This window comes from Nothobranchius furzeri, chromosome 6, assembly GCF_043380555.1.
Source record: "Nothobranchius furzeri strain GRZ-AD chromosome 6, NfurGRZ-RIMD1, whole genome shotgun sequence".
Taxonomy (NCBI): Eukaryota; Metazoa; Chordata; class Actinopteri; order Cyprinodontiformes; family Nothobranchiidae; genus Nothobranchius; species Nothobranchius furzeri.
Window position 1 is genome coordinate 75,400,833 of NC_091746.1, and position 23,104 is coordinate 75,423,936.

Here is a 23,104-nt window from a genome sequence, read left to right on the forward strand (position 1 = left end):
GTGCGTTCGTTTTCTAACACCTTAATCTAACGGCTTAAATGCCTCCACAGCCTTTATTCGTGTCTACAGGAGGGATTCATCACTAAATTACAGCTTTCACCATCAAAACATGCAGGAAATGTGCTGGAAGTAGACTGCAGCGCCGGCATGTCGGTTCAGTTTTACTCCTAAGCCTGGGGCACACCAGAGGCGCCCGCGCCGCCTCCACGCCGCCCCCGCGCCGCCATTTCAAACAGAAGCCATTGTAGTTAATGAGAGTGGGCACACGGGGGGTGCTGTGCCTAGGCGCTGAAGATGGGCGCCAGTTCTATCTCAAGCCTGTTTAGGACGTTGTCGAGTACTTTACAACAGACATTACGACGCGGAACGACTTTACGGCACAAACCCAGCTGCAGTTTTGATAACTTTAAAGTACTGTTGATCTTAAGATATTCAAATAAATAGCACGCTTACCCATTTTTAATGAATCTGAGTCTCACAAAACACGGCTGCAAGTCTGGTCACGTATGAACTATGTAGTCTTTCCCCGCTTTCTGTTCTCTAGTCCCGTGGGATGTTGAGACTATCGCACGACTTTCCAAGAAGCGCTCAGCAGTCAAACAAAAATTTAAGCTCAATAAAATAGAATTACAAACACCACCAAGGGTATTAGACTTCTATAATCTCAAACCCCCCAAACTACTATCTAAAGTATATAAGACACTGTCCAAAATAGACGATAGAATAGTAATCCCTATTGAAAAATGGGAGGTGGATCTATCAGTCAGCTTTGACCAGAACTTCTGGTCCCAAACTTGTTTAAAAATGTTTAAAATGATCAGACACCCCAATTTACAATTAATTCAGTACAAAATTCTACACAGAGTACACTATACAGGTCATCGGATGTTCAAGATGGGGTTTGTGTCGTCTGACACCTGTACACACTGCACAAACAACATTCCTGACAATTACATTCATGCACTGTGGTCCTGCCCACCTGTCCAGGAATTTCGGGGTAGAGTATGTGAAGATCTGTCAAATTGTCTGAAATGTCATATCCCAACTTCCCCCTCTCTTTGTTTACTGGGAAACCTGGACGATGTCCTGATTGAAACATCTTTGGTTCACGTGGTTCTGACTGCCATATGCATCGCTAAGAAAACTATCCTCTTGAATTGGAAAAATAGAGAAACTCTCTGCATTAACCAGTATAGAAATCTTTTGTTAGATCATATTGCACTTGATATAGCCTCTGCTTCCACTTCAGATGAATCTCTCTGGGCTCCTTTGATCGGTTCCATCACATAGCGAGGGTGGGGGGCCGTTGATGTTGTCCTGCGGGATGATGTGGGTGGGGGGGTGGAGGGTCTGAGTTTGGAGTATCCGGATGTTCCCTGGAGGTGGGTTCACTGGGGGTGTCTGGGACTGGGGGGCCGTTGCCCCCCGGAGGTGCTTGGGTTGCCTCGGGGGGTGGACTACTGGTGGTTGCGAGTGGGGCCCCTTGGAGGTCTTGGCGGCGGCCATGGGTCACTGCCTGGCAGCTGCATTGTCCCTGGGCGGGTCTGAGTAGGGGCCTGGGGGCTCGGGGTGTGGGGGTGGCCGGCCCCGTGTGGGGATCTGGGCGGGGCCTTGGGGGTCGGGTCCTGACATGTATGCTGCCGGGAAGAAGGCAGGAACATGCAGCAGTGCCTGGCCCGGGTTCGGGGGCCTCGGGTAGACCTTGGCCCCTCTGCTGTCTCATCACAGGGGAGGGGGAGGTCCAGGAAGGGGAGGACCCAACCTTACCTGGATGTCCTATATCTTATATATTCTGGAAGTTGTGCAAATGCAGGTATGGGCATAGATATTCTGCTGGGGTGGGGCTGGGTTGGTGCCCTCGGGCTCCGTGAGGCTCTGCAATGCTGCTGCTTTGGGCCCTGGCAGGATGGGCCCTGGGTGGCAATTTGACAACAGAGGTGCCTATTTGGGCCAGTGGGGGAGCTGGCTCCCTGCAGGGCTACATCCAACCAGCCATTCCTCCCCATCCCCGCATATTTCTCTCCTCCTGCTCCCTCACATCATCACACAAACATGCACATAGGACCTTGGGGGGTGGGCAAGTCAGGGAGTGCGGGTATGGACCCCATTTCCTTATTCCTGTGGCAACCTGCCCCCCAATTTTATTTGCACCTTATACACTTCCACCAACGACATTCCACACAAACACTCACTTAGGGCCTTGGGAGTGAGCACATTCAACGGCATTTGGCAGGGGGATTTCTCAGCCTCCTCCCGAGTGCCGGTGCCCACTTCCAATTTTAAACTGCACTTAGACACTGAGGGCTGTGGGTGCAAGTGGGGTGGTGTGGTGGCATCTGCTGGCATAGGCCAGACAATGCCCGCACTGCCTGCTCACCACAGCCATGGAATACACCTCATCAACACACAACACTTAATGGAGCAGGCGGAGGGAGACTAGGGGTCTTAGCCACCTCTGTTGTTGCTTGGCTTCCTGGGGCTGCAGACTAGGAGGGAGATCTGGCTGTCCGGTTGGGGTCTGGGGTGGTGGGTTGCTGTGCTCAGCGTTGGGCGGGGGAGCCTGCTCATCAGCACCCCAGCAGAAAGGGTCAAACTCTGGTTACTGGTGATGGTTGTACCCCATGTGCAGCAGTACCGGGACCAGAGTGAATAGGGTGTGTATGGGGAGCATGAGTTGGTGTGCGGCGTGCATTTTTGTAAGTCTTAGGTTGTATGTGCATGTGTGAGCATGAGGGAGGGAGTGTGTGAATGTGTCTGTGTATGACTGTATATGTCAGGCGGGGCCTTTGACTCCTCCCCTCTCCTGGGACCTCTTTTGATGATATAGATCTTCGTCTCCCCTCCTCCTGCCACACCTGGTGTGGAGTGTGGTGCCTTGGTCTGCCTGAGTGTTCGTGGCTCTCGGGTCTGGGGGTTTAAGATTTTTTGGCGTCTGCCTGATCAATCCCGGTGGCTGCCTGGTGGGGTCTGGGTCCCTGGGCTCTGCTGGGTCCTCGGCGGTGGTGGTCGCCCCTGGGTCCCGGGTCGCTGGGTCCCGGGCTCGGCCGGCTAGGGGGTGGGAGGCTGCGGATGGGCCTGAGGGCTTGCCGCTGATGTCTCCCGGGACTCTGCCGGCTGCTAGTTGTGGCCCCCCGGGGTGACCCTCTGTGCCTCTCGAGGGGGGCGGGGGCCTTTCTGGTTGCAGTCTCCTTGAGGTTCCTGTGTCCTGGGGCAGCGCCTGGATCTCTGGGACTTGGAGCCCCCTCCATCTCCTACGCATCTTTAGGGGGGCGGATCTGTGGTCCCTCATACTCTTTGTTGGACGCTCCTATAGAGAAACTTTACATAAACACGCGCGTGTACACACACAGGTGCTCACATGGTGCTCTCAAAAGTATGGGATTGGGCACGTTCAACACAGGTCTTAAGGCTGTCGTTGCCACTAAATGCACTATGATTTATTATCGTGTGATTGTTCAGTTAAACAATGTTGATTTTATATTTCATCATCAGGCTGACGCAGTGATAGCTTGCTCCTGATGTATTGTCGTGTCCCATTTTTTTCTGCTCTTCTCTTTCTGCAGGTCTAGAAGCAGACTCTTGTTCATTATTGTTTATTTTTGTGGACCCCCCCCCAACCCCCTTCCCCTCTCTCTTCCCACCTTTTCTTTTCCTTTCTCTTTCACCTCTGTCTCCGTGTCTGGTCAGAATTACAATGCATTCAACAACAATAACAATAAAGTTTTAAGTATCAGGCGTGACATTAAACGCAGACGCTTTGATGCTCCACCTGAGAGTAAATCTGTAAGGCTTGTCGCCAGCATTCAGACATCAATTCTGTTTGCTTCACAGCCAGACAGGACACGGCTAAGTAAAAAAACAAAAAAAAAAAACAAAGAAGCGCTCAGCGGCGCGTCCTGTGTGACCACTTGACTCCTCAAAATGTGCCCCAGGCTTTAGTCCAACAGGCCGGACAGGAAACTCTAAAGTTGCACGAGGAATATTCTGGCCACAGGGGGTTATAGGCGCTCGGTGGCCTTTCATTAACCCAGTTAAGGGTCATTTTAGCACATACTGGCTCAAGAAGATGGTTTAACCCTCCCACTGTCCTAATGGGTGAGGAGTGAGCACCACCTCACCCCTGCCACGTGGACCTCAAGGGATTTGCATTGTGCTAGTGTTAGCCGCAGTGTGTGGTATTATTCTCTTGCAGTGCTTACATATTGTCCGTGTCTTGTCCGTCACTCTGTCGCCATCTTTCGTTTCAACCGGAAAACCAAAATGTATCCAAACAAATGACTTTAACGTCGCCAGGGCGTCTTCTATTCCAGCGTTCAGAGGCGTAGCCATGACTACAGTCCATCACCAGCGCTTCTTCTTCTCCTCCTCCTTTATTGGCGGTCGGCGGTTGGTGCATTACCGCCACCATGCGTAGGTCTCACGAGACAGCCGTTTCTTCAAATGAGAAACATCGAGCTGATCTATCATCGCGAGATCTCGTGCGACGACATCTCATTACACCCCTACCAAGCATGGATGAGACCAAAGTAGGTTCCTGTTGTCTTTGAACAACTCTCAAGTGTTGTGGTTACGGCTTCCTAAAACATGACATTGGATTAGTTTGTTTTTTAAATGGAATTCTTTGGTTTTTGAAGAAACTAGCATAGAAGCTAGCTATCTGTTGCTCTTCCAGTGGTGATATTGTAATTTCTCTGCAGGAGTAACAGCGGCTGACCAGATAAAGATTCATGAAGCAGTTTTCACATGAATATTTTTATATTAATGTCTCATCATTTTACCCTTCACCCCCTGCCCAGGGCCAGGGATTTCTGTCCTGAGCAGTGTTGGGCATCTCACATAAAAAACAATTAGTTACGAAATAGGTGCGAGCGGTCAGAAATTCGTTTTCTCCACAGAGTGGCTGGGTTCTCCCTTAGATAGAGTTCGGAAGCTCGATCATCAGGGAGGGACTCCAAGTAGATCCGCTGCTCCTCCATATCGAGAGGAGCCAGTTGAGGTGGCTTGGGCATCTGGTCAGGATGCCTCCTGGAGGCTTCCCTGGTGAGGTTTTCCAGGCACGTCCAACTGGGAGGAGGCCCCAGGGAAGACCCAGGACACGCTGGAGGGCCTATGTTGTTCAGCTGGCCAGGGAACACCTTGGACTTCCCCTGAAGGAGCTGGCCCAAGTGGCTGGGAGGGAAGTCTGGGCCTCTGGGCTTAGGCTACTGCCCCCATGACCTGACTCCGGATAAGCAGCTGAAAATGGATAGACGGAGTTACAAAATACTTTCTCCAAAAAGTAATTGAGTTAGCATCTGAGTTAGCACATTGCAAAAGTAATTAGTTACCTTGCAAAGCAGCTTTAATTTTATGTTCTACAATGCTGCTAGGTGCTATACGTACAACGTTCAAGATTTTTAAACTGAGTGTCCGTCTTCTGAAATCGGTGGTCCACACTTTCATCACCTCAAGGCTGGATTACTCTAACTCCTGCTTATATGGCCTCAGTAAAGCAGCTCTTTCTAGACTTCAGCTGGTCCAGAATTCAGCAGCTAGGTTGCTGACTGGAGCTGACAGAAGACAACACATTTCTCCAATTCTGAAATCTCTCCACTGGTTGCCCGTGCAGTTCAGGATAAACTTCAAAATTATGCTTCTCACTTACAAATCCTTGAACCATCAAGCTCCTCCATATCTGTGTGAACTTGTCCATTACTACAACCCGCCGCGTGCTCTCAGGTCTGAAGATAAGCTCCTCCTAGCTGTTCCCAATGCACGTTTAAAAAGCCGTGGAGAAAGGGCTTTCTCTGTCTGTGCACCAAAGCTGTGGAACGCATTACCACTGCTAGTGAGGCTAGCACCAACAGCTAGCATTTTTAAATCACGCTTGAAAACTCACTACTTCAACCTAGCTTATACCACATAATTATGAACCTCACTGACATCTGCATTGTTCAAAAATGGACTTTACAATTATCGACTTCCGTACTAGTGAGGTTCTTTGTAAAATGTTTTTTCTAATTTTTTTTCAGCCTGTGTCTTATTGATTTTTAGCTGTTAGCTTTTGGGAATTTTGTTGTATTTCCTTTTTATCTTTTATCTGTGTTCGACATGTTTATATAACGCCGATTTAATTAACCAACATTTTTAGTGTACAGCGCCTTGTTTGGTTGTAATGCCTTGTGAATGCGCTTTATAAATAAAATTGGATTGGATTGTGGGCTTCTGAGACTGAAATCCTATTAGTGCAGTTTATCCTAAAGATCATTTATACTAATACCAACACAGCTGTTCATGTCTTCATTTGCAATTTTGACACAAAATTCAATTAGTATGAATTTAAATAGGAATTGCAGAGAGGCTGGATTGTTGATTAAATGTTAAAACAGCTTGCCATAGTTTCACCTTTATGCAGCATGGTTGGTTTATCTTTGCTCGTCTCTTACCGGCTTCTCCTCACCGGTATTTACAGATCCATCCCACTTATGTAATAATTGTCCCAGGTATTTTGCACGCCCCCCCCCCCTGCTGTCACAGCGATCGGAGCTAGGCTTCAGCGAATCACCGCATTGCCTCGAGTCATGAGTCGCCCTGCTGGACGGAAAGCTTCAGCTCATCAGAAGGCTCCATCTCACCATCACAATTCTTGAGCCCTTCCACACAGGTTGATGTTGCTGATGGTATCCGAGTAGCAAATGTGAAGAATCCTTCTGAATCATCTGTTAGCGGCTCATCGCCGTCCTCCGGGTTCCACGCAGCAGCACAGACTTCCCTTTGGAGCTGGTCAGGAAAAGTCTTCTGGATGCCCAGATGTTCTTGAGAAGCATGAAGGCAACTCTTGCTCTGCCCGTCCCGACCTTTTTTTTATTAGGTGTTTTAAGACAACAACAATGCACATTGTTTCCGGCATTGTTTGGACTAGCTGTTAGCCTGTCAGTCAGGTCAGAATTATTCTCTGTTTCTTTAAACTGAGGTCATTCATAGTTTGGAAAACCCAACCATCCCTTTTAATTACGTCGGATCATTTTTGTTTCGTTCATCTATTTTGTCTGTTCATCCAGAAGCCTGGGAACAAAGGTCTCAGAGGACTTTGACCCCTCTGGTGAGTTCTGGGATTTTCTGCTAGTGGAGGGTTCGACCACCAGGAGGCGTCCAGATCAGAGCCTGAACCCCCTCAGCTGACTCCTTTGACGAGGAGGAGCAGCAGCTGCTCTATTCTCAGCTCCAGCCCTTCAGAGGTGTTCTTATCTTAGTGATCGTAGGTGAGGGTTGGACTGGAGACAAACCTGATCCCTCCCTCCATTTTCACCCGAGGATTGCTCTCATTAATACAAACGAAGCCCTGGTCTGTCGGGTTGCCTCCCGGGAACGAGAACACCTCTGCTTGAGGCAAACACTCCCTCCCTACAGGGACGGAGTGTTCCACCTTTTCCAGTTGGGAACCAAGACCTCAGGCTGAGGTTTGTGATGAAGGACGACTGCATCAGATCATCAGCAGCAGGTTGTGAGTCGCTTCAGCCACAAACACGACCACTAAGCCTGGATCTGCCTGTCCGAGTCGAGGTCGTGAATCCCTGCAGGTTTAAACGAGTCGTTTCCATCATTAAGCTTTTCAACACGTAATATTTTTATGTTGAGCACAAACGTGTAAAGAATAACCATCTGAGGCCATCGTCTCCTCAGCAGCCAGCTCCGTTACATCCAATCAGGTTGTTGCCTTTTGAATGTTTTTATCTGACTCCTTTAGCTCACTGCTCTGTCTCCCCCACAGACTTAATCCTTAAACTCAAATCCTTTCACTCAACTTTAGGTTTTCTTTCACACTAAAATTGAACAACATTTCCACTCACATCAGACTAAAAGCTGCTTTATGAAGCCCTACATAACCAAACGGCTCGTGTTTCCCACGTGAATCCTCCTGACGCCGGGTGCTTTTCTACTATCAGAGCAACGATGTCGAGTCCGACTGGGGAAAAACTCCCACCTTTAAGCCAAAATAATGCAAATATAAGGTAAAGCGTTTCCTTAGTGGACTTTTTTCTGCAACACACACCTTTGCCAAACACGGGAACGTAAACTCTTTTGCTTGCAGTGACGACGGCAGCTCTATTCCAAACGCTGGAGCTGCGGTGCACATAAACAAGGACTGATAATGACCTCCCTCCTGACCGCACACAGCTTCTGCTCTTCTGTCCCTCATCTTCTTTTTGGTGTGATGCGTGTTGACCCGGCTCCTTCACACTTTGAAGGCTCCTGTCTGCCACCGACTGCCTAAATCGGAAGCTTGAGGATGGGAGCAGGACGAGGGAGTCTGGTCTCCCTTTGGATCGGACTGCAGGAGAAGGTCGTGTGATGAATGTTTGAGCAGCGGTGATTAAGCTGCACTTTCCTCGTGTGGTGAGATGTGCCAGAGGCTTCACGGGCCACAAGGGGGGCGTCCGGGCCGGATCGACCCAGTCTTTTTCTCCTACAGTGGGTTATGTGGGCGGGGCTTCTGGGAGGGCTAAAGGTGTACTGGAAGAACACAGAGACGAGGATTTGGAAAGATGCTTTTTCGTTTGTTTTAAATGAGCTCAACAAACTCTGCATGAATACATGAAGATAGCTGGTTTAATAAACCTGCATATTTTCATGCTAAGTCTCGTACGCGGATGAAGATCGGCTTTAGAGCAGGGATGTTTGTTCTCACGGTGCGGGGGCTCGTTCCGACACCCACACAGTAAAAACATGCAAATGACGACTTTAGTCGTCACTGGCAGTGAATGAGTTCGTATATTTTTAGAGCAGACTATTTCCTTCTAAAGCCGGGCGTGCACTGTGCGACTTTTTCACTTTTTTGAGCCGATTTTCCACTCGTGCAAGAATCCACGAGATCGGGGCGAGTTTAGCGCCGAGCGTCGTGTAGTGTACAGGGGGTTACGAGAGGCGATTAACACCACGTGACCAGCTACCGATCAGCAGTCGTGAGCTCGCACAGACTTCTGGCGTGTTTAATATTTTGCCCGTCCCTCGTGAGGGTATCGCACTGTTGAAGCGGCGCTGCGACCCAAAGAGTATCAGAACCGCTCACGGCGCATGCGCAATCCTGATCAACGCCGGTCGCTCGCTATTTCCCTGATAACACACGTTGTTCGTTTTTGTTTCTACACGTTTTTTACTCACAAAGATTGTCAAGAAAGCGTGTTTGTCGTGTTCATGTCAAATTAAACTGATCACAACACACAGATTTACTTTCTTTATTTAGTTTTCCTCATCCAACCCCCATAAATCCCTGTGTGTCCACCTGCAGCACTCCCGAAGGACAACAGGCAAAACAAGACAAAAAAGTCTGACGTGTTGAGTAAAAACTGCTATTTTTAGCATATTTTTAGGGCCGACGTGTTGCTACCAGACGTACAGTGTGAGCAGTCAGGAGGTTGCATCCGAGAACTGGGTCGTACAGTGTGAGCACATGACTCGTGAGATCTGCTCTGCGATAGAAGTCGTACAGTTTGAGCTGAAGCTGAACGCTGCGAGTGAGAAAGTCGCACAGTGTACGCCCGGCTTAAAGCTTGGTTTATGCTTGACGCGTTTACTTTCCGCTTGGTGATGTGGCTCGCGGATGGAACGCGCTTCACAACTCGCATCGTTTATGGTTCATGCGGCTCGTCTCTGTGGTGAGCCAATATTCTCCCAAACTGTAGGGGGCAGCATGGAGCTCTACGGCATGCATCCAACACTACACCATAGTAGAAGTAAAAATTACTGTTTACAACACGGCATTCCAGCATTTTTAACAGCGTCCTAGTCTTTTCCGACAGTGCGAGCCATTTCTCTCCAAGAATTATTAACAACATGTTGATCACGGTGATCTCTGAGAGCTGAATCATACAAATGTCTGTATTTACGAACCTCTGCCATACTAGTTCTTGCCGGTCCGCCATGTTTTTCCGCGTCCAACCGTCCGCGTGGTTAGAACATTTCCTAGGTGCGCGGTGCGGAAATTTTGGGCCGTGCGGAGTCGCGGTGGAGGGGCGTGGTTGTTAAAATGACGCAACTTTTCCGCACGGACCTCGCAGACGCATCAAGCATAAACCAACCTTAAGTCACCGTTAGAATTGTTAGCTCAACGTTAGCCTTCCTTACCCAATAATAGAGTAAAGCAAAAGGAGGCTGTGGCTTCTTGGGAATACAAGAAATAACTTCTGGGTCACTCCTGTTGGCTGGCTAAGGACCTTAACAAACGCTGCTGTGTTTTGCCGGCATGTGTCGAATTCCAAGTGCAGACGCTGCAGCGTTAGCTCGGCGCAGACTCTGCAACCCCGCGGACTCACAGATTGTGAACAATGACTACATAGAAGTCTTACATATTTTAGCTTTTATTGTGAAACTTTACACATTGTCTTGCAGTTTTTCGTCTCCAGTTGATCACCACTCATACATCACACGTCACGTGATCAGGAAGCAGATCATCCATGTGTTAGGAGATCGTTTTGGGTCGCTGCTGTAAAAAAAGTGAGGCGCAAACCAGAAAAGCTTCTGCCGATCACAATTCAACAACGGATTATGAAAGAACGGATAACGCTCGAAATGCGCGGATTCTTCCTGATGTAAGAGGTGAGTCTCTGCTTTGTTTTGGTTGTTTTGGTTGTTTTGGCGTCGACTTCATCCTAGCGCTCAACTTTCTGTGACTCTTAAAAAAACAGTGAAAAGGCTGAGAAACGCTGGCAGCGAATGAGCTAAGCATCTTTTTCAATCACCAACAACTGGATATAACATTGAAATGTATTTAACTCAACTCAGCCTTTATTTATAAAGCAGCTTACAGGATTGAGCATGCCACCAAGGTGCAGTACAACAAAATAATAAAACAATAAAACATATAGCGCTACGGACATCATTAAAACCACAAATGAGAATTACAAAATATAAAACATTATGTTTATGTATTTAGCAGACGCTTTTGTCCAAAGCGACTTACAAGTGATAATCGGCATTTTGCCCTTGAGGCTAACAACGATAGTAACAACAAAGATTGACATCAGTCATGGAGAGGAGGGAACAAGGAGTGGACAGTAGAGAGGGGGGACGGGTGCAGACAAGGTGCTAGTTAAGAAGATGCTCTCTGAAGAGCAGGGTCTTCAGGAGTTTCTTGAAAATAGAAAAGGAAGCTCCTGTTCTGGTAGTGCTTGGAAGGTCATTCCACATTAACAATTGCTAACCCACAGAATTAAAAGCCAGATCATAAAAGTAGGTTTTCAGCCTCATTTTAAAAACTGCTGCTGATGGAGAGCCCCTAATGGTTAGGGGCAGTGCGTTCCACAGTTTCGGACCCGTAACAGAGAACGCCCTGTCCCCTCTCAACTTTAACCCGGCCTTAGGAGCCACAAGCAGCAGCTGGTTCTCAGAGCGGAGTGACCGGGCCGGAGCATATGGCTGCAGCAACTCCGCCAAATAGGCTGGAACCACACCATTCAGCGCCTTAAACACCATTAAAAGTAGTTTAACACTAATTCTAAAATCAACAGGTAACCAGTGGAGAGCAGCCAACATTGGTGTCACGTGTTCATGCTTCCCTTTGTTGTCCAAGAATCTTGCTGCAGCATTCTGGACAAGCTGCAGCCGGGTTACAGGACCCTTACTTACACCAAATTAAACGCAATTACAATAGTCGAGTCGTGAGGTAATAAAAGCATGAACAACAGTCTCAAGGTCACGTCTAGATAAAAACATCTTTGCTTTAGCCAAACGTCTTAAATGATAAAATGAAGAGGATACTACAGTACCCACATGAGCATCCATGCAGAATGCACTGTCCATCTTCACGCCAAGGTTGACTGCTGAAACACCCAGACAGGAGTTCAGTTCACCGCAGTCTACGTCTGAAAATCAACATGTCCACTCGGACCAAACAACAGTGCCTCTGTTTTTTTTCCCATTGAGACACAGGAAGTTTTCTGCCAACCATATCTTAATTTCTGCCAGACAATCCAAAAAAAATTTTTATCGAGTGATCACCGGCGCCATCTAGAGGCAAGTACAATTGACAGTCATCGGCATAGAGATGGAATCCGATTCCAAATGTTCGTAAAATGTTACCCAATGGGAGAATATAAATTGAAAACAGCAAGGGTCCCGGTATTGAACCCTGCGGTATCCCCCATGGCAGATGAGAGAAGCCCAATGAGAAACCACCCATCCTCACACAAACCATCCTGTCACGTAAATACGATCTAAACCAGTCCAGGGCTTGCCCAGAAATTCCCACATAATGTTCAAGGCGATGGAGCAACACTTTGTGGTCTACGGTATCAAAAGCTGCTGTAAGATCCAATAGGACCTGCAGCACTGGACTGCCACCGTCTGTTACTAAAAGAATGTCATTAAAGACCTTGATAAGGGCAGTCTCAGTACTATGCAACATTTTAAAACCTGATTGGAGGGTCTCTAAAATATCAAAGTCCTTAAAGAAGTCCATGAGTTGAGTGTAGACACATTTTTCAAGCATCTTAGCTTGGGGATTGGCCTATAATTCACTGGTAAGGAAGCATCCAACCCAGGTTTTTTTTAATAAGTGGGTGAATAACTGTTTTTCGGTACAAAACTAGAAGCCAAACTGTTATTGATGATGTGCAAAATCAGTGGTGCAACTGTTTGAAAAACTTCCTTAAGCATTAATTTATCTGCTTATCAACTTACTGTGTATGACTCGTCTTTGCTTCTGGCTTCAATCATCTGGCGCTGATCCGTAACTGGCCACAGCCATGAGACTCGTACAACAGTAGAGAGAAAGTCAGGCGTGTGTTTAGAAAATGGGCTGCAGTACCCAAATTTGACCACAGGATGTCCTTCTTACTTCATTCTTACATAATTCTCCTTTAACCAGTATGTACGACACTTTCATGACACGACCAGGTCATGTAGGACACAAGAGGCAGTAGCAAACAAATTAAAACTCACTGGTTGTCCGAACTGCTTTTCTTGTGTAGGGACTCCAGGTGCTGGTGTGTACCTCACACCCTGGACAGGTCTCCAGTCCATCACAGGGACACACAGAGACAAACCACCAGTCTCACCCTCAATCTGAGGGAGAACTTGTGGGTATGGAGAAAATCCACACATGCATGGGGAGTACGTGCTAACTCCACGCAGAAAGACCACGGCTGGGATTTAAACCTGGAACCTTCTCACTTAGCTGCTGACCCCTTCCATAGTTGTCTTCCATGTTTTGCACTTTCTGACACCAAACTGAGGTGAAATTTAGATTGCTGTGATTGTCGAAATGCAAATTCATGACCATATAAAATTCTAGTGCCAGAAAAACTAGTAGATTAGAACCCTTGCAAACAGTTTGAGACTTCCAGAGACTCCCTGTGAGACTCACGTAAGGAAATCGAGAACCCTTGTAAATGTTTCGAGGTGTTTTAGAAACTCTGTCATGAATGCTGTTGGCAACGTCTTGTCAGCAGCCCACGGAGCTCGTGAACGAGTTCCAGAGGCCGGTCTTCTCCTCTTAACGACGAAGCAGCCAGCTGAGTCTGAATGATGTTTTAAAGAAAACCACCGTCCGGTCTGAGATGCTGAATCTCTCTTTGTTTGTGAGCAGCTTGTTGCTCCCTGAACTCTGAACATCTGTGCTGACAAGGAGGGGGGGTAGATGATGATGATGATGATGATGATGGCAGGCCACATGGGGTGGGTCGCCTCTTCCTCAGTCTGTCAGCACACCTGACTGCTGCTGCGGCAGGCCTGCCCAAGGCATGGCCACGGGCTAGTGCCTCCTGTGGGCCTCCAGCAGGGGCTCGCCAGCCTCCCAGAGCCCATTAAAGCCTCCCCTCGTTCCACCTTTGCCTGAGTGGCCCCCACCCAGCCCTGCAGCCCTCTGCCCCCAGATGCCAGCGCTCTCCATCCTGCTGCACTCTGCCCTGAAATAACTTTATTGTTTTCCACTGTTTGGCTGTAATGGGAGCAGTTGGAGGCACGTTGTCTTATTTCTGGTGTTTCTTTTCTGGCGTTGTCCTCGGGCTGCAGGGCTTCAGACCGGGCTCCTGGGAGGCGTCCAGCTTTGTGAGTGTAGTTTTAGGAAACAGACCACAGAAAGACTTTTTACAGTTTTATTTTTCCCCGCTTACTGCACTAATGTGTTGTGACTGTCAATACTTCCACGTACTTCCTGGTCCTCTGACTGATCTAACACTGAACCTGGATCTTTGCATCTAACAGCAAAGACCGGAACAAGGAGCTGCCCCTGTTCCTCTCAGCCCTCTGGAGTCTCCGGAGTGGGTCCGGTTCTTGGAGGAAGGTGAGGCTGGAGGTTTGGGTGGATATCCTGTGATTCTCTGAGTTTTGGTTGGATCTGAATGAAACTAGCAGATTCAGAACAGACTGGAGACGTTCCACACAAGCTGCAGAAATACCAGGAGCCCCCCCCCCCCCCCCACACAAAAAAAGAAACACGTTCAGCTCCAGTCACGGAAACAAATTGTGAACGTGAGACTCTGAGATGCGCCGTCATGGTTCAGTTTATAATTAATCATATCTGATTTTGCAGATTGCTGTAGACTTGGGGAATTTAATTTTGGGGAGTGTTGGGATTTTAGACTTTTTTAAAGCATTAAGTATTAATGATGCATGATGGATGTATAAACTGTGGTAAAGCTGTTGCCTTGAATATTGATTATCTCTGATTTAAAAATTCAGTTTGATAAGAAAGTTAGCAGAATTCTGCGGTCATGCTCCCCGTGTTTACAGCTTTCATATGATTTTTTAAAATCTCCTGACCTCCCGGTGGCGTTTCGCTGCTACACCAATTAGCAGTCGAGCTTTTTAATGAGTGGCCCATTAGTTCTAATTAGGAGTGGTTAACTGCAGTGTAATAAAAGGCAAAGCCAATCATTTTGAAGGAGGCGATGTTTCCACTGAGCCCGACTAGGAACAGCTGTTGACTCACCTGAAAGGGTCAAACTACGAACAAATACTCCCCCGTGCCTGCAGCATCCTTCATGGCCCACCCTCCCAGCATTTACTGTGGGCCAACTGAAAACTTTGGTTTTTGTCCCCCGCTTTCAACACTTTTATTATTGTGTGTGTGTGTGTGTGTGTGTGTGTGTGTGTGTGTGTGTGTGTGTGTGTGTGTGTGTGTGTGTGTGTGTGTGTGTGTGTGTGTGTGTGTGTGTGTGTGTGTGTGTGTGTTAGGCTTATTGTGGTGTGTGTGTGCGTGTTAGGCTTATTGTGGTGTGTGTGTGTGTGTGTGTGTGTGTGTGTGTGTGTGTGTGTTAGGCTTATTGTGGTGTGTGTGTGTGTGTGTGTGTGACATTTTTATTTGTTCACTGTGTCATCCTGCTTTCATGTTTAGCTGCTGTTCAGTAAAGCCCTCCTGTTGTGTCTGCATGTGTGATACAAATAAAACGGTGTGGTATGGTGCACATCTTGTAAGTTTATTAAAATCTGGGGAAACACAAATTAAAAGCCTTCAGCAGCTGTGCTGTTACACTGTAATAAATTGTTGGCCAGAATAACTTAAAGTTCAACAGCTGCCGTAAAAACTTGAGTCATGTCAACTTAAATGAACACTTTCTTTCAACTCTATATGTCAAGTTGTACAAATATCATAAATAATAGCTGTGCTTTGTTTGAATATTGTATTGTGAGTCGAAACAACAAATCTTATTAGATCACAAAGTGGAAAAATAATTTTGTCTTGTTAATAATACACACAATTTTATATTATGTTAACTTATAAATTTGAGTTAGACAGAGGTGTCCATTCAAATTAAACGTTTTTGTTAACTGAACAAATGGATTGATTGTTGAACTTTGTATTCATTTATTTATACTTAATTATTAGTGTTTTGGATGTAAAAACATTACAGCTATGAGCGTTCTCATACACAACCTCTGCTATCTGTTAGGTGGGTCTGTTCTTTATTTTTCTGCCACCAAAGTTGTTGCTGCAGCCCCAGCTGAGCTGCTGCACTCTGTGTCGTCTCCATTTTTGTTAATAAAGTTGTTTGGAGTGGCCATTCCTCTCTAGGTAGCCGTTAGCTTCACGCTAAGTTTTAAATTCCCTAAAAAAGACTTTCAACATTTGATAGCTGTCATAACCCTTCACATTGGTTTCAGTTTTAATTTCAGGGTAACTTTGGTAAAATACTGACATTACACCCAGATTTGCTTCAGGGAGCTAGCTAGCTCCAAAGCTAACTTCTGCTGTAAGGAACCAAATAATTCTGTCAGTGACTTTTGAATTCACAAGCAGTTTTACTAACTAACATTCTACTGAACCACTTAGGCATGTTTTAGGTTAGAGGTTTTTTTAAACTAACCACAGTTGGCCTGGAAGTGCTGTTAGCTCAGAGCTAAAGTCCAAACTAAGATAATCTTTATTCTCAAAAAAGTCCATAAAAGTGCTGTTAAATAAGTCGTTACACCACAGAAATATGGGTATAATGACAACAAGGCTGCCTATTTTTGCAAAACTATAAGAGTGAGATTTGGGGGTGGAGGTAGGAGTGGGATGGGGGAGATATTTTAGTTTCAGATTACCAGAGATTTTTTTTTAAGTGTAAAATTAAAAATTTTACCCTCAATCAGATCTGACATTACGGGTGTTTCTCGATGCCAAGGAACCTTGCCTTGATGTCTTGGCTCCGCCCCGGTTGCCTAGGAGATACGTCATCGGGAGCTGCCAAGACGTGTTCCAGTGTTCATGTTCTACCGACGCGTGTGTTCTCCGTTTGTTAGCCGTTTAGCTAGCTGAGAAGGACACACGGGAGGTGTCTTGTAGCCTAGCTTGGTCAAAAATTACCCAGAATACACCGCGGTATTTCCAAAAGGACGGCGGATCAGAAGCCGGCAGCTACTTCGGGGACAATTTTCAAGTTTAAAAGTAAGTCAGCTCATTTAATGTGGCAAGGTGGAGAAACGAGGGCCCGGGCGGGATTCGATCCCCAGACTCCCGGGTGAGATTCATTCGCTCTAACCAGTCAGCCAAAGGGACATCCCCTTGGCCAAGTAGCCAGGGCGCATGATCAATCGGGACATTGTGACAGGACGCTCACACTGTCACATTAAAATGTTTTTTTAGACACAAAGAAGTTATCTATGGTTGGTTAGTTGGTTAGTAGTTGCAGCTTCGGTGGCTAGCGGGTAGTAACTCACTTATATATTTAATTTAATAAACATAAACACAATTTAAGAAGTAAAAGGCTCGTTATATATTTATATTGAAACTAATACGTATAAAATATAACGTTATCTCCCGTGTCATGTGATGTTACCGTGGAAGCCGCGGTCACGTGATGCAAGTCTGTTCCATTTACTTGTTTTCTGTGACCAAGGAAGGACCGTGTCCTCGTAAGCAAGGCGCCTGGCCTCGCTAGACATCGCCTCGCAAGGCCAGGCGCCTTGCCATCGAGAAACACCCAGGATGTCCATGTTTGGTCCTGTTAGGAGAACCAGTACTTTTTATCCTTCTAGTTTCTCCAGGTGACTCTCATTACCTGCAGACAGCTGTCTTTGTGGATGTGTGCGGGGACGAGGGAGGTGAAGGAAAACGTCAGGGCGCCGGAGGTGGAGCTGAGGATGTGCAGGTGCACTCTGACAGAAAGGTACACACAGGAAGCAGGCAGAGGGCTGGAATGAAAAGAGAAAAGATAAAGAAGGAAATCAGCAAGCTCGACTCGTAATGTGGGAGTCGCGGGGCTCGGCATAAATCGTGGTAGATTACGGAGCCTGTGGAGATCTTTCGACTTGTGTTCCTCCTCTTCCTGCCTTCTGTTTGACATGAGAGTGAGTGAGGTAATCCAGTGTGCTCAGAGGCAAGCGGGCTCAGCTCCCTTCTGGGCTTTGAACCTTTTGCTCACCTCTCGCTCGGTCTCCGCTGCGTCGTGGTACACTAGAGTATGTCAGACAAAGAAATTAAAGATGGCAGTTTACAGGGAAGCGCTCGGCTCTTTTGGTTACGCCGCTCCAAGAAGAGGCTGACAAATTGATTTAAAAGGATGAAGAACGCGCCCCAACCCACACCTTTTACAACATATTTACCTCTCTCTCTCTCTCTCTCTCTCTCTCTCTCTCTCTGCATTCATGCACTCATTCATGATTCATGCTGGTAATAGCACTTCTTTTGCAGCTATTGTTATCCTTCAGGTTTTTCTTCATGTTTTCTTGTGAGATTAAAATGTGAACTTGTGTGTGTGTGTGTGTGTGTGTGTGTGTGTGTGTGTGTGTGTGTGTCTGCTTTTCCGAACCAGGACTGTTCTTTTGTTTCTCACAGCTGTCCCATATTAGAGATCAGCCACTTATTCCCCAGGCAGCAGAGGCTTTTCAGAGCACTTGCTAATTGGCTGTAATCTCCTTTTTAAACTTGAAAGCCAGCGAGCCTACAGCCCGGCACTTTACAAGCAATTAATGCGAGGGAACACCAGTATTACTGGTCACAACTGGTGCATCGCTGCTCCGTCTTCCTGCGGTTCCCTCTCATCGGATCTGGAGCCAGTCTCAGGAGCAGGCTGGCTCCTCCTGCGCGGCGGGCCTCGTGTAAACAGCTACTCAGTAGTGAGGCCTTCTGGGGAAGAGCAGCTATGAGGGGATTTGGTCTGAATCTCCAAGTGTCCGTGGGGATGGCGGCGGGGGTCTGGGGATCGGCGGGGCTTCCTTCTCAGGCGCTGATGAAATAATAATGCACAGAGTTGGTAAGGCTGAAATTTGCACATGAAAATCCTCTCCCGTCGCACTCCTTGCGTCGATGACAATCCCTGCCTCTCACAGTTTAAATGCAAATGAGTTCCCTCAGCTTCCTCCTCCTCCTCCTCCTCAGAGAGTCGCCAAGCCGAGCCAGGAAGACAGAGAGGGGCTTTTTTGTTGTGTTTTGTTTGTGTTTGTCTTGTTTAAAAGGATTTTTAAAAGATGATAACATATTTTCATTTTCCCTTTGTTTTCCTCCTCTGGAAGGCGAGTGTGCTGCATCTCTGAAGAGTCTGACTCTTCTTTTGTGTTTAATTGGAACATAATGTTGCTGGTCTGAGTAAAGTGTTTGTGAAGTGAGAAATGGCTGCATAATGACTCCGTTTCAAAAGTTTCTCTTTAAACTGACGAGATTCGTCTTTTCTCCAGAGTTCCTTCCATCTTCTGATGAATGGTGTTCATTTGGACCGTTTTCTGGTCGTGGCCTCTGCTTTAACATCAGTAGATCTTTTTATGGCAAAAAGCATCAAGGAAAGTATCCGTGATCCATTAACAAACACATGTTATGATCCAAAGTGAGTTCTGGTACCAAACTGAGTTGTTTTTCTGATATTAATGTAGAAGAACTCTAAATGATCTCCGTGCATGATTATTAGTTTTTCTCATTTCTGGTTAAGCTGCTGATTTCCAGTTTACTAGGCCTCCTAATCACCTAAAAGAAAATAATAACAAGTCAAATGAAACGGCTCGAGACGTCAGACTAAAGTAGACGTGTCTAAATTTAAACCTGAAATAAGAAATGCCACCATGTTTATGTTCTGAAGCAGAAGTCCCTAAAAGTTCTTTAAACAACTGAAAATGTAAAACGGAGCCAGATAGCAGGACTTTCTTACAGCAGACTTTAAATAAAAGTAAATCTCAACAGTGTGTGGAAAACGGGAGCGAAGCCTCTGATGTTGACTTGGATCTCTCAGATTAATAAAACATTAATAACATCTAACAGTTTTCCACCAGGTTATGAAAACACTATTATTAGATCAGATTTATTCAGTCTCAAGACATTATTTGATTAATTGATCATAAAAGTTGAACAGCTAATTATTATTATTATTTACATTTTCACACGTCTTAAAGCTGGGCTTAATTTTTATTTAAAAAATAGCAGCATTTTAATGTTTTTGCTGTTTCTATGAGTTTTATTCATTAATGCCTATAATGTGAAATATTAATAATAATTTTAATAACATGAAAATAGCGACACTATCTACAGTTAACAACTACTTAATTATTGGTTTTATGTAATTATATGACAATGTGACAGGAATAAGGAAATAAAATTGGCCCTCTCCACCTGCTGATCCACCACTAGAGGGCAGTAGACTGGATATGGGGGTTTCTACTGAGCCTGATGCTCCATCTGGATTAGAATTTGTGATGTTTGAAAAATCTAAAACTGTTAATCGCACGCTGGCCAATTTCAGACATTTGTTGCGTGATCGCTGCGCTCAAATCCTCCACAAACATTCGTCACACAAACATATAAATAGATGTAGAATCTGATTAATTGGTCCAGCGTGTCAGCTGTTTGTTGGGATGCTGCTCCAGGACCTGCTGGGCCACACTGTCAACTTTACTAATTGATTCTGTTAAATTAATTAGCCTGATAGTAGCATGTTTACAAAATAAGAATTAGCTGGAGGTTTCTCAGTTCCCAGTAACCCTCCGCCCCCAACCCTCCATCTCAGAGACGTCCGTTGGACAGACAAGGGGTGACATGGATGGGAGGAACAGAAGGAGGAGGGGAGAGAAGACGGGGCTTCATGTCAGCCCGCTCTCCTCAGTCACGGCCAGTTAGTTCAAGCAAATGCAGGCGGGCCCTGGAGAGAGCGCGGGGCGGCGGCGAGTGCCAATCACGGCCGAGCTCTGGGCTTTCGCTGGTTCAGCTCGCCTTAAGCAACTTTTTATTAATTTAATAAACATCCCGCAGAGACGGAGCCGTGTGGACTTCTGTACCGGGGCAAAGAACAGAGCTGGCCAGGCTTAATGAGATGTACCGCTCCAACACACACCCATGTTCTAACTGTGTGTGCGTGTGTGTGTGTGTGTGTGTGTGTGTCACACACAGTTTGGGCCCTTTATTTTTGGAAACACATTTGTGCATCCCAAAGGCACACTACTTGAGTTTAATTCACTTTCCGTTGAGTTTATTATTGAAACAGCACCCGTTCACAACCAGAGTCACCTGAAGGCCCATCACAAAGCTTCCTTTATGAGGAACGCAGCAGATTTCATCAAGTCACTGGCTTGTGTCAGAGTCTTTACAGCAATCTTCAAGCATTTAGCGACAGTGGAGAGGAAAACTCCCTTTAACAGGAGCAGACCTCCAACAGAGCCTGGCTCATGAGCAGCTACCTGCCGCGACCCACTGGGTGGTTCAGTGGATGTCAACTCAGCGTTCAAGAAGACTTATTCTGGGTTCGTGGGTCTGCGTTTGCAAATACACAACAAAAGCAGGAGCTAGCTGGAAAGTTTTAGTAATTAAGCATCTAATTAATCAGACTAAAGTCCTGCATGGATGGGAAATGAGAAAACATCTGGAATGGCAGCAGCAGAAGAGTTGCCCCACTCCTATTTACTGAAGTGTGTAACAGAAGAAGCTGCCTGCAGATGTGTCACGTAACCATTGAAACTGATCCAGTCTTATAGGGATAAATCTGTGCTTTGCTACAAAATTGCATGCATTGTGCACGTTTGCAGATTGTCTGACAACAACTTTAACAGATGAGATGTGCACTCATGCGTTACATTCATGCGTTAGAGCCTGCACAAAGTTTCATCGTCCACAACGCCGAGGACTTCTGCACAAACCACAAAACCCTTAGTGGCTCTTATCTTTCACTTAGCTTTAAGTAAAAGTCCCAAGTTTATCACACACACACACACACACACACACACACACACACACACACACACACACACACACACACACACACACACACACACACACACACACACACACACACACACACACACACACACACACACACACACACACACACACACACACGCACGCACGCACGCACACACACAATCCCTGACTTATTATTGCTCATATAAAAGTAAGAAGTGTGTACGGAAGCAAAAAGGCGTAAAACTGCGGAGGCTTTGTTTTTTTAATCCAGGTAAAATTGTTCTCTTCGGGGAGACTTCTCCTCACCTCCTCTGGCTGGAGTTCATCTTGATTCTGTCGGCAGTGCTGGAATGTGCCGGAGGTCCGACTCAGAGCACCAGACATTATGAAAATAATAACGATCTGACTTCCGCGCCTGTTTGTCTCCGCCCCGGCTGCTCATGGCGAGCGTCGGTGTCGACGGGAGTCATTAGGAGGGCCGGCCTCTCGCCTCTGCTGATGAGGAGGTGCTGCTGCTGCAGCTGGAGGGACCAGAGGGACAAGGAGGAGGACGCACCTTAAATAACCCCACGAATATCATCATCATCATCATCATCATCATCATCATCACAACCGCCTCCATCACCGTGTGTAGCTACAGCTCTGAGGAGATGTCTGTCAAACAGTGGAAGGACCTCGATTTCCCAGTAATGCAAAGTTGTGTGTGTGTGTGTGCGCGCGCGTGTGTGTGTGTCTGTGTGCGTGCGTGCGTGTGTGTGTGTGTGTGTGTGTGTGTGTGTGTGTGCATCCTGCTGTCTACATAGACACCCCCCCCCGCCGCTTGGCTTTGACTTGCCACCCCTCCCTCACCTCACCCTTCTCTCTCACCATCACTCCATATATTCATGAACTTCCTGTTTACCATGAGAACGTATGCATGGAAACAGGCAGAAGGAAGAGGTGGGGAGAGAAAGAAGAAAACAAAAACAACCACACACAAAAAGACAAACCGGGTGAATGTTGATGGGTTTTTGTTCCGTCTGGTTGCAGAGCTGCACAGGCAGCCTCGTCCTCCAGGGACGTACGCGAGAAGACCCGCTTCCATCTCTCTTCTCTTTTCATTTCCTGTTCTTTCCTGCCATCCTTCCATCCATCCATCCACCTACCTGCCTCTCCCCGTCTGTCCCGCCTGGCTTTAGCCTGTCTTCGCTGTCTCAGCGTGTCAACGCCGGTTCCAGGCAGAAGAGCTCTCCTCCTTTAATAATTCACTAGCTGATTAATAGACTCACGAGGGTGTAATTAGGCAGGGGAGAGACAGTGGCCAGTGTAACCAGTACAGCGCTGAGGGGAATTACAGAGTGGGCTTACTGAGGAAACGGAGAGGATGGGAGGTAAAGGAATGAATAAAATGTAAAAGAGAGCGGTGGTGGACCGCTGGAGGAGATGAAGAGGAGGGGTACGTGTTGGATATGAGGCAGCCACTCCAGGAGTATAGAGCCTCGGGTCTGTTTGATGTGGAAATTGGACAGTTTGAATTCGTCTCCTTTAATTTTTCACAACTTACCCCCC